General features: G+C 45.0%; 1 long non-coding RNA gene across 4 annotated transcripts in view; it reads right to left on the reverse strand.

Annotated features, from left to right (window-relative positions):
• Window positions 1-26334, reverse strand: part of LOC134910506 (uncharacterized) — a 208182-nt gene that overhangs the window by 174704 nt on the left and 7144 nt on the right. For all 4 annotated transcript variants that reach the window (XR_010176220.1, XR_010176217.1, XR_010176218.1 and 1 more), the window contains one exon: window positions 195-340. This is a non-coding gene — a long non-coding RNA (uncharacterized LOC134910506). The remainder of the gene's footprint in view (window positions 1-194; window positions 341-26334) is intronic.

Raw genomic sequence — 26334 nt, forward strand, 5'->3', positions numbered from 1 at the left:
ATGAAATTCAGTTTTTGCTCTGCAAACTTGGTGACTAGTCAGAGTTTAGCAAGGGACACCTTCTCTTCTCCCAGTCCCTCTGATTGACTACTGCAAACTTTAGCTCCTTCACTAATGCTGAAATCATGCTTCACGATACTAAAACACTGCTAAAATGTAAATGCGATATTGCAAATTGAGTCACGTGACCTTACCTGAAAGGATTTAGCTTTGTGCTTTGGCTGCTTTTATACTCTGGTTCCCATACAATTAAAGGACCTGCATTACGACATCAAATGCTCCATCATAATCTGTCACACAAGTCACATTAGTGTAGGTAAATGTAACTACAATGTGGCTACTGCAATTAAAATAAATAGCAAATGTATAAGTAACTTAAAAGACATGACACAATTACTACTATTCTATTTTATTATGACCCAAAGGCAATACAGGCTGAGGGTCCAAATCCAAAATGCTTGAGACCAGAAGTATTTTGGATATTGGATACCTTTGGAATATTTGCATTACAGAATGAGATATCTTGGGGGTGGGAGCCAAGTCTAAACACATAATGCATTTATGTTTCATCTACACAGACCCTAAATATAATTTTATTAAATATTTTTAAGAATTGTGTGCATTAAGCGAAGTTTGGGTACATTAAACTATCAGGAAGCAAAGGTTTCGCTATCTCAGTCACTCTCAAAAACTTCTGTATTTCGGCGGGATATTCAGAATTTTGGAATTTTAGATATTGGAGACTCAACCTGTAAAACATAAAGGGGCAGATTTAACAACGAGTGATATTCTTGTTATTACTCATTACGAATGATAAATGGTGCTTCAGCCAATCAGCTCCTGCTATGTGTTTGGAAAATGACAGGAGCTGATTGGCTGGAGCATCATTTATCAGTTGTAACGAGTAATAACAAGATATTAATCATTGTTAAATCTGACCCTAATTCTATTATCCTAGTTTCAAAAAGAATTTGATATAAAAAAGAAATTTTTGATTTAAAGTTTTCTAAGACTACAGATGTGTCCTTATACACTGTGACTTTAATAATAATAATTATTATTAGTACCACCAGTTATTTATATAGCGCACACATATTCTGCAGCGCTTTACAGAGAATATTTGGCCATTTACATCAGTCCCTGCCCCAGTGGAGCTTACAATCTATATCCCTACCACACGTACACGCACACGCACACGCACACAAATTCACTCTGGGGTTCATTTTATTCAGAGCCAATTAACCTACCAGTATATTTTTGGATTGTGGGAGGAAACCGGAGTACCCAAAGGAAACCTACGCAAGTACGGGAGAATATACAAACTCCACACAGTTAGGGCCATGGTGGGAATCGAACCCATGACCTCATTGCTGTGAGACAGTAATGCTAACCATTACACCATCCGCAATGCCCTAATCATGACAAACAGCTCCGCTCAGCGTAACTGTGCCACGTGAGTGTCTTTTTCACTCAAATTGTGCAATTGGAAGCAGAAAAAGAACTTTGCTAGATCGCACTGTCAATTTGATGTGCAGCATTTGTTCATCAGTGTGCGAATGAATCTGAATCAGTATATAAAGTGATATGATGCAGCGGCTGCAACTTTTTGTCATGTCGAGTTCTGTTGTGTTTCATCTGTGATTTCTATTTCATTGGATGTGCTGTGGTCTATTTGTATTTACATGCTACTGTTCAGATCTTAAATTGCGAGTGCAACTCATTAAATGTCAATATTTGTTATATTTCTTTCCTTCCCTTATATATTACTGAGTCATTTATTGAAGAGGTGGAAGCAGTTCCTGAAAGTGTATCCATATTTTTGTTAAGGAGAAATACAAGAATCACTATAAGCTTAATACCAATAGGGGCCATGGGGAATATGCCTTGTAAATGATTTCTGGTTTAAAAATACGGCAATTCTCGGCCGACATCCCACGCCTCCAGCATTACATATACCCCAGATCTTTGCACATAAGACCAGATTTAGAAGCCATTTTTCTCTCTTCTGTGCTGTTTGCTGGATCGGATAATACATATCATAATCTTCTCTGGAGAGTCGAGTTTTACAGGATCACATGAAGCTAGTCTGGATATTTACTAGTACTGTGCTATGAACCATATTTTCTCTTTGTTCTTTATATGCCCTTGATGAAAATAAGAGTATCAAAGTACCATCAATATAAGTATATGTAATTGTGATGAACAATTAGTGTTGCGCTGAAAATTCTGATCCATCTTCTGTATTCTGTATACATGTACTGTATGTAGCATGTTGTCTGGATGCAGTTACCCTAATAATATTCTTCTAATGCTTTATTTACGCCCTCTTTTTTATTTTTTTATTTATTGTTTCTCTTTTAGCTGCTTTGGTAGTTTGCGAACTCCTCGTTACCACCTCTTGCTTCAGGTGATGACAGGGCAGGTTCAGGAGTGTTTTCTGGTGCGCCAGTCTTCGGCATGCAGTGGCTGAATGTCGAAAGTGGGCCATAATTTTATGGTCACCGCCAACACCTCCTGCAGGCCCCTGTCATTTTTCAAAAACATTCTGCACCACCAAATTAATTGTATGTACAAAATATGGGACATGCTGGAATTTGCACAGATGTAATCCATGCACAATATTGGTGGTGTTGTCCGATATCACAAATCCCCAGAAGAATCTAAGTGGGGTTACCCATAGTGATGAGCGGGTTCGGTTCCTCGGAAACCGAACCCCCCCGAACTTCACCCATTTTACACGGGTCCGAGGCATACTCGGATTCTCCCGTATGGCTCGGTTAACCCGAGCGCGTCCGAACGTCATCATCCCGCTGTCGGATTCTCGCGAGATTCGGATTCTATATAAGCAGCCGCGCGTCGCCGCCATTTTCACTCGTGCATTGGAAATGTTAGGGAGAGGACGTGGCTGGCGTCCTCTCCGTTTATTGTTGAACTTGATTGTGCTTTATTGCTTAATTGTGGGGAGGACTGGGGAACAGCTGTATAATATAGGAGGAGTACAGTGCAGAGTTTTGCTGATCAGTGACCACCAGTTTTATCCGTTCTCTGCCTGAAAAAAATGCTCCTTATCTGTGCTCAGTGTGCTGCATATATCTGTGCTCACACTGCTTAATTGTGGGGACTGGGGAGCAGCTGTATTATATAGCAGGAGTACAGTGCAGAGTTTTGCTGACAGTGACCACCAGTATACGTTGTCTGCCTGAAAAACACTCCATATCTGTACTCAGTGTGCTGCTTTATTGTGGGGACTGGGGAACACCAGTATAATATTATATAGGAGGAGTACAGTGCAGAGTTTTGCTGACCAGTGACCACCAGTATACGTTGTCTGCCTGAAAAACACTCCATATCTGTGCTGCATTGTAGACAGTATATAGTAGGAGTACAGTGCATAATTTTGCTGACCACCAGTATATAATATATAGGAGTACGGTACAGAAGGCCACTGCTGTACCTACCTCTGTGTCGTCAAGTATACTATCCATCCATACCTGTGGTGCATTTCAGTTTTGCACAGTTTGCTGACCACCAGTATATAATATATAGCATTACGGTACAGTAGGCCACTGCTGTACCTACCTCTGTGTCGTCAAGTATACTATCCATCCATACCTGTGGTGCATTTCAGTTTTGCACAGTTTGCTGACCACCAGTATATAATATATATAGCAGTACGGTACAGTAGGCCACTGCTGTAGCTACCTCTGTGTCGTCAAGTATACTATCCATCCATACCTGTGGTGCATTTCAGTTTTGCACAGTTTGCTGACCACCAGTATATAATATATAGCATTACGGTACAGTAGGCCACTGCTGTACCTACCTCTGTGTCGTCAAGTATACTATCCATCCATACATGTGGTGCATTTCAGTTTTGCACAGTTTGCTGACCACCAGTATATAATATATAGCATTACGGTACAGTAGGCCACTGTTGTACCTACCTCTGTGTCGTCAAGTATACTATCCATCCATACCTGTGGTGCATTTCAGTTTTGCACAGTTTGCTGACCACCAGTATATAATATATAGCATTACGGTACAGTAGGCCACTGCTGTACCTACCTCTGTGTCGTCAAGTATACTATCCATCCATACCTGTGGTGCATTTAATTTTTGCACAGTTTGCTGACCACCAGTATATAATATATAGCATTACGGTACAGTAGGCCACTGCTGTACCTACCTCTGTGTCGTCAAGTATACTATCCATCAATACCTGTGGTTTATTTCAGTTGTGCGCAGTATATATAGTAGTAGGCCATTGCTATTGATACTGGCATATAATTCCACACATTAAAAAATGGAGAACAAAAATATGGAGGTTAAAATAGGGAAAGATCAAGATCCACTTCCTCCTCGTGCTGACGCTGCTGCCACTAGTCATGGCCGAGACGATGAAATGCCATCAACGTCGTCTGCCAAGGCCGATGCCCAATGTCATAGTAGAGAGCATGTAAAATCCAAAAAACAAAAGTTCAGTAAAATGACCCAAAAATCAAAATTGAAAGTGTCTGATGAGAAGCGTAAACTTGCCAATATGCCATTTACGACACGGAGTGGCAAGGAACGGCTGAGGCCCTGGCCTATGTTCATGGCTAGTGGTTCAGATTCACATGAGGATGGAAGCACTCATCCTCTCGCTAGAAAAATGAAAAGACTTAAGCTGGCAAAAGCACAGCAAAGAACTGTGCGTTCTTCTATATCACAAATCCCCAAGGAGAGTCCAATTGTGTCGGTTGCGATGCCTGACCTTCCCAACACTAGACGGGAAAAGCTTGCGCCTTCCACCATTTGCACGCCCCATGCAAGTGCTGGAAGGAGCACCCACAGTCCAGTTCCTGATAGTCAAATTGAAAATGTCACTGTTGAAGTACACCAGGATGAGGATATGGGTGTTGCTGGCGCTGGGGAGGAAATTGACAAGGAGGATTCTGATGGTGAGGTGGTTTGTTTAAGTCAGGCACCCGGGGAGACACCTGTTGTCCGTGGGACGAATATGGCTATTGACATGCCTGGTCAAAATACAAAAAAAAATCAGCTCTTCGGTGTGGAATTATTTCAACACAAATGCGGACAACAGGTGTCAAGCCGTGTGTTGCCTTTGTCAAGCTGTAATAAGTAGGGGTAAGGACGTTAACCACCTAGGAACATCCTCCCTTATACGTCACCTGGACCGCATTCATCAGAAGTCAGTGACAAGTTCAAAAACTTTAAATGACAGCGGAAGCAGTCCACTGACCAGTAAATCCCTTCCTCTTGTAACCAAGCTCCTGCAAACCACACCACCAACTCCCTCAGTGTCAATTTACACCTTACACAGGAAAGCCAATAGTCCTGCAGGCCATGTCACTGGCAAGTATGACGAGTCCTCTCCTGTCTGGGATTCCTCCGATGCATCCTTGAGTGTAACGCCTACTGCTGCTGGCGCTGCTGTTGTTGCTGCTGGGAGTCGATCGTCATCCCAGAGGGGAAGTCGGAAGACCACTTGTACTACTTCCAGTAAGCAATTGACTGTCCAACAGTCCTTTGCGAGGAAGATGAAATATCACAGCAGTCATCCTGCTGCAAAGCGGATAACTCAGGCCTTGGCAGCCTGGGCGGTGAGAAACGTGGTTCCGGTGTCCACCGTTAATTCAGAGGCAAATAGAGACTTGATTGAGGTACTGTGTCCCCGGTACCAAATACCATCTAGGTTCCATTTCTCTAGGCAGGCGATACCGAAAATGTACACAGACGTCAGAAAAAGAGTCACCAGTGTCCTAAAAAATGCAGTTGTACCCAATGTCCACTTAACCATGGACATGTGGACAAGTGGAGCAGGGCAGACTCAGGACTATATGACTGTGACAGCCCACTGGGTAGATGTATTGCCTCCCGCAGCAAGAACAGCAGCGGCGGCACCAGTAGCAGCATCTCGCAAACGCCAACTCGTTCCTAGACAGGCTACGCTTTGTATCACCGCTTTCCAGAAGAGGCACACAGCTGACAACCTCTTACGGAAACTGAGGAACATCATCGCAGAATGGCTTACCCCAATTGGACTCTCCTGGGGATTTGTGACATCAGACAACGCCAGCAATATTGTGCGTGCATTACATCTGGGCAAATTCCAGCACGTCCCATGTTTTGCACATACATTGAATTTGGTGGTGCAGAATTATTTAAAAAACGACAGGGGCGTGCAAGAGATGCTGTCGGTGGCCCGAAGAATTGCGGGCCACTTTCGGCATTCAGCCACCGCATACCGAAGACTGGAGCACCACCAAACATTCCTGAACCTGCCCTGCCATCATCTGAAGCAAGAGGTGGTAACGAGGTGGAATTCAACCCTCTATATGCTTCAGAGGATGGAGGAGCAGCAAAAGGCCATTCAAGCCTATACATCTGCCCACGATATAGGCAAAGGAGGGGGAATGCACCTGACTCAAGCGCAGTGGAGAATGATTTCAACGTTGTGCAAGGTTCTGCAACACTTTGAACTTGTCACACGTGAAGTCAGTTCAGACACTGCCAGCCTGAGTCAGGTCATTCCCCTCATCAGGCTTTTGCAGAAGAAGCTGGAGACATTGAAGGAGGAGCTAAAACAGAGCGATTCCGCTAGGCATGTGGGACTTGTGGATGGAGCCCTTAATTCGCTTAACCAGGATTCACGGGTGGTCAATCTGTTGAAATCAGAGCACTACATTTTGGCCACCGTGCTCGATCCTAGATTTAAAACCTACGTTGTATCTCTCTTTCCGGCAGACACAAGTCTGCAGAGGTTCAAAGACCTGCTGGTGAGAAAATTGTCAAGTCAAGCGGAACGTGACCCGTCAACATCTCCTCCTTCACATTCTCCCGCAACTGGGGGTGCGAGGAAAAGGCTAAGAATTCCGAGCCCACCCGCTGGCGGTGATGCAGGGCAGTCTGGAGCGAGTGCTGACATCTGGTCCGGACTGAAGGACCTGCCAACGATTACTGACATGTCGTCTACTGTCACTGCATATGATTCTCTCACCATTGAAAGAATGGTGGAGGATTATATGAGTGACCGCATCCAAGTAGGCACGTCAGACAGTCCGTACGTATACTGGCAGGAAAAAGAGGCAATTTGGAGGCCCTTGCACAAACTGGCTTTATTCTACCTAAGTTGCCCTCCCTCCAGTGTGTACTCCGAAAGAGTGTTTAGTGCAGCCGCTCACCTTGTCAGCAATCGGCGTACGAGGTTACTTCCAGAAAATGTGGAGAAGATGATGTTTATCAAAATGAATTATAATCAATTCCTCCGTGGAGACATTCACCAGCAGCAATTGCCTCCAGAAAGTACACAGGGTCCTGAGATGGTGGATTCCAGTGGGGACGAATTAATAATCTGTGAGGAGGGGGATGTACACAGTGAAAGGGGTGAGGAATCGGAGAATGATGATGAGGTGGACATCTTGCCTCTGTAGAGCCAGTTTGTGCAAGGAGAGATTGATTGCTTCTTTTTTTGGTGGGGGCCCAAACCAACCAGTCATTTCAGTCACAGTCGTATAGCAGACCCTGTCGCTGAAATGATGGGTTCGTTAAAGTGTGCATGTCCTGTTTATACAACAGAAGGGTGGGTGGGAGGGCCCAAGGACAATTCCATCTTGCACCTCTTTTTTCTTTCATTTTTCTTTGCATCATGTGCTGTTTGGGGACAATTTTTTGAAGTGCCATCCTGCCTGACACTGCAGTGCCACTCCTAGATGGGCCAGGTGTTTGTGTCGGCCACTTGGGTCGCTTAGCTTAGTCACACAGCTACCTCATTGCGCCTCTTTTTTTCTTTGCATCATGTGCTGTTTGGGGACAATTTTTTTTAATCTGCCATCCTGTCTGACACTGCAGTGCCACTCCTAGATGGGCCAGGTGTTTGTGTCGGCCACTTGGGTCGCTTAGCTTAGTCACACAGCTACCTCATTGCGCCTCTTTTTTTCTTTGCATCATGTGCTGTTTGGGGACAATTTTTTTAATCTGCCATCCTGCCTGACACTGCAGTGCCACTCCTAGATGGGCCAGGTGTTTGTGTCGGCCACTTGGGTCGCTTAGCTTAGTCACACAGCTACCTCATTGCGCCTCTTTTTTTCTTTGCATCATGTGCTGTTTGGGGACAATTTTTTTAATCTGCCATCCTGTCTGACACTGCAGTGCCACTCCTAGATGGGCCAGGTGTTTGTGTCGGCCACTTGGGTCGCTTAGCTTAGTCACACAGCTACCTCATTGCGCCTCTTTTTTTCTTTGCATCATGTGCTGTTTGGGGACTATTTTTTTGAAGTGCCATCCTGTCTGACACTGCAGTGCCACTCCTAGATGGGCCAAGTGTTTGTGTCGGCCACTTGTGTCGCTTAGCTTAGTCACACAGTGACCTTGGTGCGCCTCTTTCTTTCTTTGCATCATGTGCTGTTTGGGGACTATTTTTTTGAAGTGCCATCCTGCCTGACACTGCAGTGCCACTCCTAGATGGGCCACGTGTTTGTGTCGGCCACTTGTGTCGCTTACCTTAGCCATCCAGCGATCTCGGTGCAAATTTTAGGACTAAAAATAATATTGTGAGGTGTGAGGTGTTCAGAATAGACTGAAAATGAGTGTAAATTATGGTTATTGAGGTTAATAATACTATGGGATCAAAATGACCCCCAAATTCTATGATTTAAGCTGTTTTTGAGGGTTTTTTGTAAAAAAAAAAAAACGAATCCAAAACACACCCGAATCTGACCAAAAATTTTCAGGGAGGTTTTGCCAAAACGCGTCCGAATCCAAAACACGGCCGCGGAACCAAATCCAAAACCAAAACACAAAACCCGAAAAATGTCTGGTGCACATCACTAGTTACCCAATGTGCGATGATGTCCCTCAGTTTTCGTAAGAGGTTGTCAGCTGTGTGCCTCTTACGGAAATCGGTGATACACAGCGTAGCCTGCCTAGGAACGAGCTGGTGTTTGTGAGATGCTGCTACTGTTGCTGCTGCTGTTGGTGCTGCGGGAGGCAATACATCTACCCAGTTGGCTGTCACAGTCATGTAGTCCATAGTTTGCCCTGCTCCACTTGTCCACATGTCCATGGTTAAGTGGACAGTGGCCACAACCGCATTTTTCAGGACACTGATGACACTTTTCTTACTATCCCTGTACAGTCCGGGAATCGCGTTCCTAGTGAAGTGGAATCTAGATGGGATTTGGTACCAGAGACACACTATTGGCGAAATCCCACTGTACTAATGGCGGATACTGGACATAGAAACATAGAACTTGACGGCAGATAAGAACCACTTGGCCCATCTAGTCTGCCCCTTTTTTTTTTTATCCTTTAGGTAATCTCAACCCTTTTTGAACCTTATTTCTTTGTAAGGATATTCATATGCCTATCCCAAGCATGTTTAAATTGCTCTACAGTCTTAGCCTCTACCACCTCTGATGGGGGACTATTCCACTTATCCACTACCCTTTCTGTGAAGTAATTTTTCCTTAAATTTCCCCTGAACCTCCCTCCCTCCAGTTTCAGTGTATGTCCTCGAGTTCTAATATTTTTCTTCCTTTGAAAAATGTTTCCCTCCTGAACTTTGTTAAGACCCTTGATATATTTGAAAGTTTCTATCATGTCCCCCCTTTCCCTTCTCTCCTCCAAACTATACATGTTAAGATCTTTTAGCCTTTCCGGGTACGTTTTGTGATGTAGGCCATGCACCATTTTAGTTGCCCTTCTTTGTACACTCTCTAATGTATTTATATCCTTCTGGAGATATGGTCTCCAGAACTGGACACAGTATTCCAGATGGGGCCGCACCAATGACCTATACAGTGGCATTATCACTTCTTTTTTCCTACTACTGATCTCTCTCCCTATGCAACCAAGCATCTGACTTGCCTTTCTCATTGCTTTGTTGCATTGCTGTCCTGCCTTCAAGTCTCTTGAAATAGTGACTCCTAAATCCCTTTCCTCCTCAGTAGTTTCCATTATAGTACCCTTGATACTATATTTAGCCTTTGGGTTTTTGAGACCCAAGTGCATGATTTTGCATTTTTTTAGCATTAAACTGTAGTTGCCACGTTCTTGACCATTTCTCAAGCCTACCTAGGTCATCAATCATTTGTTTTACCCCTCCCGATGTGTCTACCCTGTTGCATATCTTTGTATCATCTGCAAAAAGGCATACCTTCCCTTCAATACCATCTGCAATGTCACCAACAAAGATATTAAAGAGAACTGGACCAAGTACAGATCCCTGGGGTACTCCACTGGTAACATTTCCCTCCATAGATTGCACTCCATTAACTACAACTGTCTGTTTCCTATCCTGCAACCAGGTTCTTATCCATTTAACTGTTTTATAATCCACCCCCACGCTTTCAAGTTTATTTAGCAGTCTGCGATGTGGGACAGTGTCAAATGCCTTACTAAAGTCTAGATATGCTACATCTACAGCTCCCCCTTGATCTATTATTTTTGTCACAGAGTCAAAAAAGTCAATAAGATTTGTTTGGCATGATCTACCACCAGTAAATCCATGCTGTTTTGGATCCTGAAAGTGGTTTGATTTAAGATATTCCGCAACTCTTTATTTTAATAGTTTTTCCATTACTTTCCCCACTACTGATGTAAGGCTTACTGGTCTGTAGTAACTTGCTTCTTCCTTGCTTCCACTTTTGTGCAGTGGAACTACATTTGCTCTTTTCCAGTCCTCTGGAATAGCACCTGTATTTAGTCACTGGTTAAATAATTCTGTTAACGGTGTAACCAGCACATCTTTTCGCTCTTTGAGTATCCTTGGGTGTATCCCATCTGGTCCTATTGATTTATCCACTTTTAGTTGTGAAAGTTCTGTTAGGACCTTCTCCTCTGTAAATGTACTTTCAACTACCTTATTTTTATGAATGTCCTTGCCACTTAACGGTGGCCCCATCCCTTCTTCTGTAGTAAATAGTGAGCAAAAATAATTATTTAGGTGATCTGCTATTGCCTTGTCACCCTCCACCAAATGCTCACTCTCTGTCTTAAGTCTTATTATTCCTCCATTTGATTTTCTCCTTTCACTTATATACTTAAAAAAAGTTTTGCCCCCTTTATCTACTGACTGGGCCATTTTTTCCTCAGCTTCTGCCTTTGCACGTCTGATCACTTTCTTAGCATCCTTCCGTCTGTCAAGATACACCTCTTTGTCATTATTATTTTGAGTCTGTTTGTATTTCCTAAAAGCCATCTTTTTTGCTTTCACACTAGTTGATACTTCTTTTGTGAACCACACTGGCTTCCTTTTCCTGGTGCTTTTCCTAACCCTTTTGATATAAAGATCAGTTGCACTTAGTATTGCACTTTTCAGTTTTTCCCACCTCTCCTGCACTCCTTCCAAGTTCCACCAGTCCGCCAATGAATCACTTAAACATCTCCCCATTTTTGCAAAATCAGCATTTCTAAAATCCAACACCTTTGTTTTTGTGTGACAGGAGTTGGATCCTGTCTTTATACTAAACCATACTGCTTGATGATCACTGGATCCCAGGTGCTCACCCACAAATATGTCGGATATCCTATCACCATATTGTAAGAATTAAATCTAATATTGAATCTTTGCGAGTGGGCTCCATCACCAATTGCTTGAGAGATGCTCCCTGTAAGGAATGTAGAAATTTGCCACTTGTAGCTGAACTTGCAAAAGACCCCTCCCAATTTACATCAGGTAAATTAAAGTATCCCATGATTATGACTTCTCCCTTTAAAGCCATTTTAGACGCATGTCTAACACCAACATGGCTGTCAAAGGCTCAGTTATCCTCTTTGCAACAGGGTGACTGCTGTCATATTTCATCTTCCTCACAAAGGACTGTTGGACAGTCAATTGCTTAGTTGAAGTAGTACAAGTGGTCTTCTGACTTCCCCTCTGGGATGACAATCGACACCCAGCAGCAACAACATCATCAGCAGCAGCAGTAGGCGTACCACTCAAGGATCCTCTGGACGAATCCCGGTTAGGAGAGGACTCCTCAGTCATGCCAGTGACATGGCCTGCAGGACTACTGACGTTCCTGACTGAGGAGAAAATTTACGTTGAGGGAGTTGGTGGTGTGGCTTGCAGGAGCTTGGGTACAAGAGGAAGAAGGGATTTAGGTGTCAGTAGACTGCTTATGCTCTTATCCAAAGTTTCTGAACTTGACACTGACTTCTGATGAATGCGCTGCAGGTGACGTATAAGGGAGGATGTTCCTAGATGGTTAACGTCCTTACCCCTACTTATTATGGATTGACAGAGGCAACACACGGCTTGACACCTGTTGTCCAGATTTGTGGAGAAATAATTTCACACCGAAGAGGTGGATTTTTTGGTATTTTTCCCAGGCATCACAAAGGGCTTCTTCATCCCACGGACAACAGGTGTCACCTGCCTGATTTAAACAAACCACATCACCATCAGAATCCTCACTGTCAACTTCCTCCTCAGCACCAGCAACACCCATATCCTCATCCTGGTGTACTTCAACAGTGTGAACTTCAATTTGAATATCAGAAACTGGACTGTGGGTGCTCCTTCCAGCACTTGCAGGGGGCGTGCAAATGGTGGAAGGAGCCACCTCTTCCCGTCCAGTGTTGGGAAGGTCAGGCATTGCAACCGCCGACACACTTGGACTCTCCTAGGGGATTTGTGATACCATCTTAGAACGCACAGTTCTTTGCTGTGCTTTTGCCAGCTTAACTCTTATCATTTTTCTAGCATGAGGATGAGGGCTTCCTTCGTCAGGTGAAGCTGAACCATTAGTCATGAACATAGGCCAGGGCCTTAGCCGTGCCTTGCCACTCCGTGTCTTAAATGGCATATTGGCAAGTTTACGTTTCTCCTCAGACAATTTAAATTTATTTCTCTAACGTCCTAGAGGATGCTGGGGTCCATTTAGTACCATGGGGTATAGACAGGTCTGCAGGAGCCTTCGGCACTTTAAGACTTTTTTACAGTGTGAACTGGCTACTCCCTCTATGCCCCTCTTCCAGAGCTCAGTTTAGAAAATGGGCCCGGTGAGACTGGACGCACGCTAGTGGAGATCTACAGAGATCTACTGGATAAGACTTTATTAGGTCTTTTATGTTACAGGGAAGCTGCTGGCAACAGCTTCCCTGCTTCGCGGGACTTAGGGGAGGAAGTAGGAACCAACTTCTCATTAAGTTTCATGGCTCTGCTTCTGCTGACATGACACCATTAGCTCCTGAGTGGTACTGAACATAGCCCAAGGCTGGTAACGCTCACTCCCACAGCACTGCCGCCACCCCCTAACACAGCCAGAAGTCAGAAGAGTGGTGAGTATATCACCGGAGACCTACAAGAGAGGGGCCCTCCAGTCATCGTTGGCGGCAAAAAGGTACAGCGCAGCGGCGGGACGCTGCGCGACCATGCATCTCAAAACATACAGCCCTTCACAACACAGGGTGCAGGGCGCCGAGGGGGGCGCCCTGAGCTGCATGGAAAATCCTTACTCTCACTGGCAAAACGGTAAATACATGTATAGCCTCTGATTTACAAACCCCAGCCAGTATAAAAATCATTGTTGCTGAGGCAGAAAGGTGGGGCTTCTCCTCAGACTTGCCAGACACTCTTTCATCGCCATTTTCTCCTGCAGATCCCAGAGAGAAGCTGACAGGCACTGTATCCTCCTCATAACAATGCTGAAACAAGTACCAGGGTGTTATAGAGAGGGGGGGGGGAGTGTTTATTACATTAGGTGAGTGTGCGTAATATTGAAATAAAGCACTGAAGGTTTTGTATAATAAATATACATATACAATTCTCTTCATATAGGGCGCAGTGTGTGAGCTGGCAAATCTCTCTGTGTTTCTCTGACAGATTTTAGTTGGGGTCTGTCACCGATAGCTCCCCTGTATGATTGTGGTGTGAAAGTGCACGTTTGTGACATGTCAGACAATGGAGAGAGCTCTTCCCCTGAGGAAGCCATTTTAGATACGCAGAGTGTAATGTGGTGGCCCTTCCCTCACAGAAGGAGCCAGAGTGGGTGAGAAAATTACAAAGTAATATATCAAAGCTTTCTAGAAAATTCTCTGAGTCTGAACAACAGACAAAATACTGGAGAAAGTCAGTGGAGGATGTACTATTTGCTGATCCCTCCACGTCACCCACACCGGACCCCTCAAGTTCCCCCCAAAAAGGTCACTTGCGCAGATTATGCAAGGTGACACAGGCACAGATTCCGACACGGGTGTTGACACTGGGGATTTGAGAGGGGTGGACCCCAAGTTAGCAAAAAGCATTCAATGTATGATAATTGCTATTAGGGAGGTGTTAGAGATTACAGAAACAACACCTGAACCGGAGGAAAAGGCTTATTTTAATTTAAATAAGAAACCGGTGATAACTTTTCCTCCTTCAAAGGAATTGAATACATTCTTTGAAAATTCTGATCTAACCCAGAAAAGAAATTTCATATTCCTAGAAGAATACGTTTAGCGTACCCCTTTCCTGAAGAAGACAGGAAAAGATGGGAGTCACCACCCATGGTAGACACCTCAGTTTCTAGGTTGTCTAAGAAAATCATTTTACCTGCCCCAGGGCCGGCTTCATTAAAGGAGCCTGCTGACCGTAAGTTAGAGACGACCTTAAAATCCCTTTATATGGCTACCGGAATGTTACTCAGGCCCACCATTGCTTGTGCATGGGTAGGTAACGCTATTGAAAAATAGTCAGACAATTTACTAGCAAATAAAGACACAGTTGATAAGGATGATATGGTTTTAACTCTCGTCACATAAAGGATTCTGCAAGATACTTGGTGGAAGCTATGAAGGATATTGGTTTATTAGGATCAAAATCCTCAGCTATGGCAATTTCAGCTCGCAGAGCACTGTGGATTCGCCAATGGAATGCAGATGCAGAATCAAAAAGGAATATTGAAGTGCTCCCCTACAAGGGTGAGGCGCTATTTGAGGACCCGCTGGATGCCATGATTTCAACGACTACCTCAGGGAAATCAGCATTTCTTTCTTATGCAGCGGCACCTGCAAAGAAAGCATATCATTTGCATCCGATGCAGTCCTTTCGGACCAACAAACACAAAAAAGCCAAAGGTACCCCCTTCTTCGCAGGAAGAGGGCGGGGAAGAGGTAGGAAACCTACAACAGCATCAGGATCGCAGGAGCAGAAGTCAGCCACTGCTTCTGCTAAAACCACAGCGTGATGCTGGGGCTCCCCTACGGGAGTCTGCTCAGGTGGGGGCAGGGCTGGTGCAAGGACTCTCTGCACACTAGGCAGCGCTTCAGCCCAGCACCCCCCTAACCTACAAACCCCACCATCACCACCACCACCTCTCGGAGGAGAGATGCAGGTGGTCACTAAGTGGACTGGGGTGAATTGCATCATTATACATACAGTATACAGAGAAAAGGGACAGCATTCAAGGACTTTTAAAGTGATAAATATATTGTAAATGGTCACAAAATTTTGTGACTTTGTTCACAATATAGTTTCGCTATAAAAGCCCTTGAGTGCCGTCTATTATTATTATAAAATTTTATTTATAGGGCGCCACAAGTGTTTCGCAGCACCGTACAAAGTTCAGTACAGGGAGACAAAACTTAACATTACAGTAAATAAATTTACTGTATTCTTTATATACTGTATAATAATGTATATGGGGTCTGGTAGGGTTATTTAATTGGGGTTGGGTACGGAATGCCACCGGTCAGAATACCAACAGCAACATCCAGGTCACCATAATACGGACATTCTGAATGAAATGAATTAACATTACCCCTTATCCTTATCCTAATCCTCCCCGGCATACATTCTGGATCTCGGCTGTCGGGATTCTGGTGTCATATATTTGTATGCTCCTTATAGTGCTCTATGCCTTCCTCTGAAAGTTCATTACTGACCCACATACAGAGACATCCTTCATTTTTTGGTTAGATGAATTCAGTGGTGCCCTTCAGTGGCCGGCGCCCCTAGGCAGCCGCCTAAAGCTGCCTAATGGTAGAGACGGCCCTGGGTGGGGGCACGTCTAAAACTCTTCAGCCAGATCTGTGTACAATCAGATCTGGATCCTTGGATACTACAAATAGTATCCCAAGTTTACAAGTTAGAGTTTCAAGATCTCCCCCATGCCGATTTTTCGAATCAGCCTTACCAGTTTCTGTTCAAGACAGAAGAAATATAACGGAAGCAATACAGAAATGATGTCAGGACGAGGTAATTACCTTAGTCCCTTGGCTACAACAAGAAAAAGGATTTTATTCAAGCCTGTTTTGTGTTACCGAAACCGGACAGCTCGGTCAGACTGATTTTAAACCTAAAATTGTTGAATCTTAACCTAAATAGGTTCAAATTCAAGATGGAGTCCCTGAGAGCAGTAATCTCCAGCTTGGAGGAGAAGGCATTTTTGGTGTCGGTGGACAACAAGGATGCTTACTTGCATGTTTCTATTTACCCTCCACATCAAGCATACCTGAAGTTTGCGTTTCAGGACTGCCACTACCAGTTCCAGACATTGCCATTCGGGCTCTCCACAGCACCGAGAGTAGTCACCAAGGTGATGGCAGAGATGATGGTTCTCCTTAGCAAGAAAGGAGTCAACATATTTCCTTATCTGGACGATCTCCTGATAAAAGCGAGATCCAGGGAGAAGATAGTGCAGAACATTGCACTATCCCTGACGGTGCTACAAAAGCACGGTTGGATCATAAACCTTCCAAAATCCCAGTTGGAACCGACGATGAGATTATCATTTCTGGGAATGATACTGGACACCGAGGTACAGAAAGTATTTCTACCAGTGGAAAATGCTCTGGGAATCCAGAATATGGTCAAACAAATTTTGAAACCAGCACATGTGTCGATTCATCCTGCTGGGGAAGATGGTAGCAGCCTACGAGGCTCTACAGATTGGCCGATTCCATGTCAGGGTGTTCTAGTGGGATCTACTGGACAAGTGGTCCGGATTGCATCTACACATGATGGCATACAGTATCATCTCAACAAGAAGCTTCAGAAATATTGTTCCAGGTTGAGAGACACACAAGCAATAGTAATGGATGCACTGGTGACCCAGTGGGAGTTCCAGTCAGTGTATGTGTTCCCTCCACTTCCACTAATACCAAAAATTGTCAAGATCATAAGAAGAGCAAAAGTTTGGGCGATCCTCATTGTCCCAGACTGGCCAAGGAGGGCTTGGTATCCAGATCTTCAGGAGTTACTGATAGAAGATCCTCGGCCTCTTCCTCTTCGCGAGGACTTGCTTCAGCAGGGGCTGTTTGTTTATCAAGACTTACCGCGGCTACGTTTGACGGCATGGCTGTTGAGCGCCAGATCCTAGCCCAAAAGGGTATTCATTCCCACACTTATTTAGGCCAGGAAAGGAGTAACGTCTAGACATTACCATCGTATTTGGAGAAAATATGTATCTTGGTGTGAATCCAAGAATTCTCCAACGGTGGAGTTTCAATTAGGACGTCTACTCCTATTTCTACAGGCTGGTGTGGATGCAGGCATAAGATTGGGATCTATCAAGGTCCAAATTTCGGCCTTGTCCATTTTCTTTCAGAAACAGTTGGCTTCCCTTCCTGAGGTTCAGACATTCGTGAAGGGGGTTCTGCGCATCCAGCCACCATTTGTGCCTCCTACGGCACCATGGGATCTTAACGTGATGTTGCAGTTCCTTCAATCAGATTGTTTTGAACCTCTGCAAGAAGTTGAGTTAAAGTTTCTCACTTGGAAAGTGGTCATGCTGTTGGCTTTGGCATCCGCAAGGCGGGTGTTTGAGTTAGGGGCCTTGTCTCACAAGAGCCCTTATTTGATCTTTCATGAAGATAGGGCTGAACTAAGAACACGTCAGCAATTTCTTCCAAAGGTTGTGTCTCCTTTCCATATGAACCAACCTATTGTGGTGCCAGTGGCTACTGACACCTCAGCTGTTTCAAAGTCCTTGGATGTGGTCAAAGCTTTGAAGACTTATGTCACGAGAACAGCTCGTATAAGGAAAACAGAAGCATTGTTTATCCTGTATGATCCCATCAAGATTGGGTGTCCTGCTTCTAGGCAGACGATTGCACGCTGGATCAGATGTACGATTCATCATGCTCATTCCACGGCAGGATTGCCAATACCGAGTTCGGTAAAGGCCCACTCTACGAGGAAAGTGGGTTCTTCCTGGGTGGCTGCCCGGGGTGTCTCGGCTTTACAGTTTTGCCGAGCAGCTACTTGGTCAGGGGCAAACACGTTTGCTAAGTTTTACAAGTTTGACACCTTGGCTGCTGATGACCTTAAATTTGGTCAGTCAGTTCTGCAGGAACATCCGCACTATACCGCCCATACTGGGAGCTTTGGTACATCCCCATGGTACTAAATGGACCCCAGCATCCTCTAGGACACAGGTTCTCAAACTCGGTCCTCAGGACCCCACATGGTGCATGTTTTGCAGATCTCCTGACAGAATCACAAGTGAAATAATTAGCTCCACCTGTGTACCTTTTAAAATGTGTCAGTGAGTAATTAATACACCTGTTCACCTGCTGGGATACCTGCAAAACATGCACTGTGTGGGGTCCTGAGGACCGAGTTTGAGAACCACTGCTCTAGGACGTTAGAGAAAATAGGATTTTAATATACCTACCGGTAAATTCTTTTCTCGTAGTCCATAGAGGATGCTGGGCGCCCGCCCAGTGCTCCTTTTTTCCTGCATTATATTTTTCCTTCTTACACAATTGTCACGTGTTAAGTTGTTATTCAGCAGTTGCTGTAAAGTTATTCATGCTCGTTGGCATGTTTTGAGTTGTATGCCATGTTGTGCGTCATGGTTGAACGGTGTGAGCTGGTATGAATCTCGCCACTAGCTTAAAGTAAATCCTTCTCTCGAAGTTTGTCCGTCTCCTCGGGCACAGTTCCTATACTGAGGTCTGGAGGAGAGGCATAGAGGGAGGAGCCAGTTCACACTGTAAAAAAGTCTTTAAGTGCCGAAGGCTCCTGCGGACCCATCTACACCCCGTGGTTCTAAATGAACCCCAGCATACTCTACGGACTATGAGAAAAGGATTTACCGGTAGGTATATTAAAATCCTATTTTTTGGGGTCGTTTTACTGAACTTTGGCTTTTTGGATTTTACGTGCTCTCTACTATGACATTGGGAATCGGCCTTGGCAGATGACCTTGATGGCATTTCATCTTCTATGTCATGACTAGTGGCAGCAGCTTCAGCACTAGGACGAAGTGGTTCTTGATCTTTCCCTATGTTATCCTCCAAATTTTTGTTCTCCATTATTTTTCTGGAGTTATATAACAATATGCGGCACAAGAGAGCATACGCCTACACCACACAGGGCAAACTCTGTAAAAATTATTTGGATAATAATAACCCTTTTATTTGGAGTTATTATAGTAATATGCAGCACAGGAGAGCGTACCCCTAAACCACACACACACACCGCAAAGCCTGTAAAAATTATTTGGATAATAATAATCCTTTTATTTGGAGTTATTATAATAATATACAGCACAGGAGAGCGTACCCCTACACCACATAGGGCAAACCCTGTAAAAATTATTTGGATTAAATATTAATAACCCCTTTATTTGGAGTAAATAATATACAGCACACGACAGCACCACTGGACTTATACAGCAGTACCGCTGGAGTAATACGGCAGTACCACTGGACTTATACGGCAGTACCCCTGGACTTATATGGCAGTACCGCTGGACTTATACGGCAGCACCGATGGACTGGACTTGTAAAGCAGCACTACTGGACTTATGGCAGCACAGGACACCACCACTGGAGTGACTGGACTGATGCAGCACAAGACCGCACCACTGGACTGAACTTATACAGCACCACTGGACTTATACAGCAGTACCGCTGTAGTTATACAGCATTACTGCTGGACTTATACGGCAGTACCCCATAATTTATACGGCAGTACCGCTGGATTTATACGGCAGTACCGCTGGAATTATACGGCAGTACCGCTGGACTTATACGGCAGCACCACTGTACTGGACTTATACCGCAACACCACTGGACTGGACTTATACCGCAGCACCACTGGACTGGACTTATACAGCCACACCACTGTACTTATGGCAGCACATGACACCACCACTGGACTTATGGCAGCACAGGAAACCACCACTGGACTGGACTTATACAGCAGCACCACTGGACTTATGGCAGCACAGGACACCACCACTGAAGTAACTGGACTGATGCAGCAGAAGTCACCACCACTGGACTCATGCAGCACAAGACAGCACTACTGGACTGGACTTATACAGCACCACTGGACTTATATGGCAGTACCGCTGGAGTTATAGGGCAGTTCCGCTGGACTTATACGGCAGTACCCCTGGACTTATACGGCAGTACCGCTGGACTTATACGGCAGTACCGCTGGACTGGACTTATATGGAAGTACAGCTGGACTTATACGGCAGCACTACTGGACTGAACTTATACAGCAGCACCACTGGACTGGACTTACACGGCAGCACCATTGGACTGGACTTACACGGCAGCACCATTGGACTGGACTTACACAGCAGCACCACTGGACTTATGGCAGCACAGGACACCACCACTGGATTTATGGCAGCACAGCACACCACCAGTCAACTGATGCAGCACAAGACAGTACAGGACACCACCAGCACTGACACAAGACACCACCACAAGACTTATGGCAGCACAGGACACCACCACTGGACTGATGCAGCACAAGACAACACCACTGGACTTATACAGCAGCACCACTGGATTTATGGCAGCACAGGACACCACCACTGGAGTGACTGGACTGATGCAGCACAAGACAGCACCACTGCACTGGACTTATACAGCAACACTGGACTTATACGGTAGTACCGCTGGACTTATTCAGCATTACCCCTGGACTTATACGGCAGTATCCCTGGACTTATACAGCTGTACCACTGGACTTACATGACAGTACCCCTGAACTTATACGGCAGTACTGCTGGACTTATATGGCTGTACCCCACAAGAAGAGGGCGGGGAAGAGGTAGGAAACCTACAACAGCATCAGGATCGCAGGAGCAGAAGTCAGCCGCTGCTTCTGCTAAAACCACAGCATGGTGCTGGGGCACCCCTACGGGAGTCTGCTCAGGTGGGGGCAGGGCTGGTGCAAGGACTCTCTGCACACTAGGCAGCGCTTCAGCCCAGCACCCCCCTAACCTACAAACCCCACCATCACCACCACCACCTCTCGGAGGAGAGATGCAGGTGGCCACTAAGTGGACTGGGGTGAATTGCATCATTATACATACAGTATACAGAGAAAAGGGACAGCATTCAAGGACTTTTAAAGTGATAAATATATTGTAAACGGTCACAAAATTTTGTGACTTTGTTCACAATATAGTTTCGCTATAAAAGCCCTTGAGTGCCGTCTATTATTATTATAAAATTTTATTTATAGGGCGCCACAAGTGTTTTGCAGCGCCGTACAAAGTTCAGTACAGGGAGACAAAACTTAACATTACAGTAAATAAATTTACTGTATTCTTTATATACTGTATAATAATGTATATGGGGTCTGGTAGGGTTATTTAATTGGGGTTGGGTACGGAATGCCACCGGTCAGAATACCAACAGCAACATCCAGGTCACCATAATACGGACATTCTGAATGAAATTAATTAACATTACCCCTTATCCTTATCCTAATCCTCCCCGGCATACATTCTGGATCTCGGCTGTCGGGATTCTGGTGTCATATATTTGTATGCTCCTTATAGTGCTCTATGCCTTCCTCTGAAAGTTCATTACTGACCCACATACAGAGACATCCTTCATTTTTTTGCTAGATGAATTCAGTGGTGCCCTTCAGTGGCCGGCGCCAGGGCCAGATCTAGGGGGGGGCGAAGGGGGCGACCGCCCCCCCTAACACAGTCATAGCCACGCCCACTTTTGAGCAGAAGAGAGCTCTCTGGGGAGAGCCTGAGGCAGAACGATGTGCTGCAGCTTATACTACAGCAGCACAGAGGAGCCAGGAGAGCAAGGGTTACAGAGCATTTGCCCCTCACTTGCTGGTGTGTGGGTACTAGGGCTAATAAATACAATTACCCCATAACACAGTCACATGTACATAGAACAATCACAAAGCTCTATCTCAGTCTCACTCAAAAAGTTCAGTCAGAATTGAGAGAGGAGGAGTTAGTATTGCAGATCGGAGGAGTTGGGACTGTAGAGGGAGGGGTCAAGATTAAACAGTAACCCGCCCCCCCTAAAGAAAAGTCTAGATCCGTCCCTGGCCGGCGCCCCTAGGCAGCCGCCTAAAGCTGCCTAATGGTAGAGACGGCCCTGGGTGGGGGCACGTCTAAAACTCTTCAGCCAGATCTGTGTACAATCAGATCTGGATCCTTGGATACTACAAATAGTATCCCAAGTTTACAAGTTAGAGTTTCAAGATCTCCCCCATGCCGATTTTTCAAATCAGCCTTACCAGTTTCTGTTCAAGACAGAAGAAATATAACGGAAGCAATACAGAAATGATGTCAGGACAAGGTAATTACCTTAGTCCCTTGGCTACAACAAGAAAAAGGATTTTATTCAAGCCTGTTTGTGTTACCGAAACCGGACAGCTCGGTCAGACTGATTTTAAACCTAAAATTGTTGAATCTTAACCTAAATAGGTTCAAATTCAAGATGGAGTCCCTGAGAGCAGTAATCTCCAGCTTGGAGGAGAAGGCATTTTTGGTGTCGGTGGACATCAAGGATGCTTACTTGCATGTTTCTATTTACCCTCCACATCAAGCATACCTGAGGTTTGCGTTTCAGGACTGCCACTACCAGTTCCAGACATTGCCATTCGGGCTCTCCACAGCACCGAGAGTAGTCACCAAGGTGATGGCAGAGATGATGGTTCTCCTTAGCAAGAAAGGAGTCAACATATTTCCTTATCTGGACGATCTCCTGATAAAAGCGAGATCCAGGGAGAAGATAGTGCAGAACATTGCACTATCCCTGACGGTGCTACAAAAGCACGGTTGGATCATAAACCTTCCAAAATCCCAGTTGGAACCGACGATGAGATTATCATTTCTGGGAATGATACTGGACACCGAGGTACAGAAAGTATTTCTACCAGTGGAAAATGCTCTGGGAATCCAGAATATGGTCAAACAAATTTTGAAACCAGCACATGTGTCGATTCATCAGTGCCTGCTGGGGAAGATGGTAGCAGCCTACGAGGCTCTACAGTATGGCCGATTCCATGTCAGGGTGTTCTAGTGGGATCTACTGGACAAGTGGTCCGGATTGCATCTACACATGATGGCATACAGTATCATCTCAACAAGAAGCTTCAGAAATATTGTTCCAGGTTGAGAGACACACAAGCAATAGTAATGGATGCACTGGTGACCCAGTGGGAGTTCCAGTCAGTGTATGTGTTCCCTCCACTTCCACTAATACCAAAAATTGTCAAGATCATAAGAAGAGCAAAAGTTTGGGCGATCCTCATTGTCCCAGACTGGCCAAGGAGGGCTTGGTATCCAGATCTTCAGGAGTTACTGATAGAAGATCCTCGGCCTCTTCCTCTTCGCGAGGACTTGCTTCAGCAGGGGCTGTTTGTTTATCAAGACTTACCGCGGCTACGTTTGACGGCATGGCTGTTGAGCGCCAGATCCTAGCCCAAAAAGGTATTCATTCCCACACTTATTTAGGCCAGGAAAGGAGTAACGTCTAGACATTACCATCGTATTTGGAGAAAATATGTATCTTGGTGTGAATCCAAGAATTCTCCAACGGTGGAGTTTCAATTAGGACGTCTACTCCTATTTCTACAGGCTGGTGTGGATGTAGGCATAAGATTGGGATCTATCAAGGTCCAAATTTCGGCCTTGTCCATTTTCTTTCAGAAACAGTTGGCTTCCCTTCCTGAGGTTCAGACATTCGTGAAGGGGGTTCTGCGCATCCAGCCACCATTTGTGCCTCCTACGGCACCATGGGATCTTAACGTGATGTTGCAGTTCCTTCAATCAGATTGTTTTGAACCTCTGCAAGAAGTTGAGTTAAAGTTTCTCACTTGGAAAGTGGTCATGCTGTTGGCTTTGGCATCCGCAAGGCGGGTGTTTGAGTTAGGGGCCTTGTCTCACAAGAGCCCTTATTTGATCTTTCATGAAGATAGGGCTGAACTAAGAACACGTCAGCAATTTCTTCCAAAGGTTGTGTCTCCTTTCCATATGAACCAACCTATTGTGGTGCCAGTGGCTACTGACACCTCAGCTGTTTCAAAGTCCTTGGATGTGGTCAAAGCTTTGAAGACTTATGTCACGAGAACAGCTCGTATAAGGAAAACAGAAGCATTGTTTATCCTGTATGATCCCATCAAGATTGGGTGTCCTGCTTCTAGGCAGACGATTGCACGCTGGATCAGATGTACGATTCATCATGCTCATTCCACGGCAGGATTGCCAATACTGAGTTCGGTAAAGGCCCACTCTACGAGGAAAGTGGGTTCTTCCTGGGTGGCTGCCCGGGGTGTCTCGGCTTTACAGTTTTGCCGAGCAGCTACTTGGTCAGGGGCAAACACGTTTGCTAAGTTTTACAAGTTTGACACCTTGGCTGCTGATGACCTTAAATTTGGTCAGTCAGTTCTGCAGGAACATCCGCACTATACCGCCCATACTGGGAGCTTTGGTACATCCCCATGGTACTAAATGGACCCCAGCATCCTCTAGGACACAGGTTCTCAAACTCGGTCCTCAGGACCCCACATGGTGCATGTTTTGCAGATCTCCTGACAGAATCACAAGTGAAATAATTAGCTCCACCTGTGTACCTTTTAAAATGTGTCAGTGAGTAATTAATACACCTGTGCACCTGCTGGGATACCTGCAAAACATGCACTGTGTGGGGTCCTGAGGACCGAGTTTGAGAACCACTGCTCTAGGACGTTAGAGAAAATAGGATTTTAATATACCTACCGGTAAATTCTTTTCTCGTAGTCCATAGAGGATGCTGGGCGCCCGCCCAGTGCTCCTTTTTTCCTGCATTATATTTTTTCTTCTTACACAATTATCACGTGTTAAGTTGTTATTCAGCAGTTGCTGTAAAGTTATTCATGCTCGTTGGCATGTTTTGAGTTGTATGCCATGTTGTGCGTCATGGTTGAACGGTGTGAGCTGGTATGAATCTCGCCACTAGCTTAAAGTAAATCCTTCTCTCGAAGTTTGTCCGTCTCCTCGGGCACAGTTCCTATACTGAGGTCTGGAGGAGAGGCATAGAGGGAGGAGCCAGTTCACACTGTAAAAAAGTCTTTAAGTGCCGAAGGCTCCTGCGGACCCATCTACACCCCGTGGTTCTAAATGAACCCCAGCATACTCTACGGACTATGAGAAAAGGATTTACTGGTAGGTATATTAAAATCCTATTTTTTGGGGTCGTTTTACTGAACTTTGGCTTTTTGGATTTTACGTGCTCTCTACTATGACATTGGGAATCGGCCTTGGCAGATGACCTTGATGGCATTTCATCTTCTATGTCATGACTAGTGGCAGCAGCTTCAGCACTAGGACGAAGTGGTTCTTGATCTTTCCCTATGTTATCCTCCAAATTTTTGTTCTCCATTATTTTTCTGGAGTTATATAACAATATGCGGCACAAGAGAGCATACGCCTACACCACACAGGGCAAACTCTGTAAAAATTATTTGGATAATAATAACCCTTTTATTTGGAGTTATTATAGTAATATGCAGCACAGGAGAGCGTACCCCTAAACCACACACACACCGCAAAGCCTGTAAAAATTATTTGGATAATAATAATCCTTTTATTTGGAGTTATTATAATAATATACAGCACAGGAGAGCGTACCCCTACACCACATAGGGCAAACCCTGTAAAAATTATTTGGATTAAATATAAATAACCCCTTTATTTGGAGTAAATAATATACAGCACACGACAGCACCACTGGACTTATACAGCAGTACCGCTGGAGTAATACGGCAGTACCACTGGACTTATACGGCAGTACCCCTGGACTTATATGGCAGTACCGCTGGACCTATACGGCAGCACCGCTGGACTGGACTTGTAAAGCAGCACTACTGGACTTATGGCAGCACAGGACACCACCACTGGAGTGACTGGACTGATGCAGCACAAGACCGCACCACTGGACTGAACTTATACAGCACCACTGGACTTATACAGCAGTACCGCTGTAGTTATACAGCATTACTGCTGGACTTATACGGCAGTACCCCATAATTTATACGGCAGTACCGCTGGACTTATACGGCAGTACCGCTGGAATTATACGGCAGTACCGCTGGACTTATACGGCAGCACCACTGTACTGGACTTATACCGCAACACCACT

This window comes from Pseudophryne corroboree, chromosome 4 (assembly GCF_028390025.1).
Source record: "Pseudophryne corroboree isolate aPseCor3 chromosome 4, aPseCor3.hap2, whole genome shotgun sequence".
NCBI classification, from domain to species: domain Eukaryota; kingdom Metazoa; phylum Chordata; class Amphibia; order Anura; family Myobatrachidae; genus Pseudophryne; species Pseudophryne corroboree.